This window comes from Octopus bimaculoides, chromosome 8 (genome assembly GCF_001194135.2).
Source record: "Octopus bimaculoides isolate UCB-OBI-ISO-001 chromosome 8, ASM119413v2, whole genome shotgun sequence".
Classification (NCBI taxonomy): Eukaryota; Metazoa; Mollusca; class Cephalopoda; order Octopoda; family Octopodidae; genus Octopus; species Octopus bimaculoides.
This window is the reverse complement of record NC_068988.1, coordinates 25992690-25993598: the sequence shown is the minus strand read 5'-3', so window position 1 is coordinate 25993598 and position 909 is coordinate 25992690.

Genomic DNA, 909 nt, shown 5'->3' with positions numbered 1-909 from the left:
TATATATATATGTATATATATATATATATATATTATTAAAGAATTGAATAATTTGTTACTGACTGTATGGAATATAAATAGCAACAACAAATTCATATTTCTGTTATTGCTTTTCTATTCTGTCATGTAAATCATGTATTTAAAAGTAGTAGATTACCGACTTTTAACATACACAGTCAATAACGTCATCATTCAAAGTAAATACTTCCATTCCTGCTTGGATAACTCTTAAAATTTGATTTCCTATTTACATATTTACAGTTATGTTTAATGCATTATATATTGCATACAATTTGAGAAGGAGAACTTTCGTAAATAAAGTAAACAAGCCATTGTTTTACTTAAACCAATTTTAGGAGCTCATTCGTGTGTATTTTATGATCTTCTGTGGAATAACTACGCAAAAATCAGGACTACTATGCTTTTATCTTTTATCTTTTATCTTTTATTTCAATCATTAATTTAATGCCGGTTGGGGCATCACCTTGACATTTTAGTTGAACAAATAAAAGAATCCACTCCAGTACTTCTTTATTAAGCATGGTGCTTATTTTATAGGTTCCTTTCCGCACCGTTAAGTTACGGGACGCAAACACACCAACACCTATTGTCAAACGGTTTGGGGTTGGGATAAACACAGGATAAAAGACACACACACATGCACATACACACATATATTGATATACATAAATATTATGCAAGGGTTTCTTTTAGTTTCCGTCTACCAAATCCACTCACAACACTTTGCTCCACCTGAGGCTATAACAGAAGACATTTGCCTAAAGTGCCACGTAGTGAGACTTAACTTGGAACCATGTGGTTGGGAAGAAAGCTTATTACCACACAGCCCACCACACAAACAAACACACACACACACATATGTATATATATATATATATATATATATAT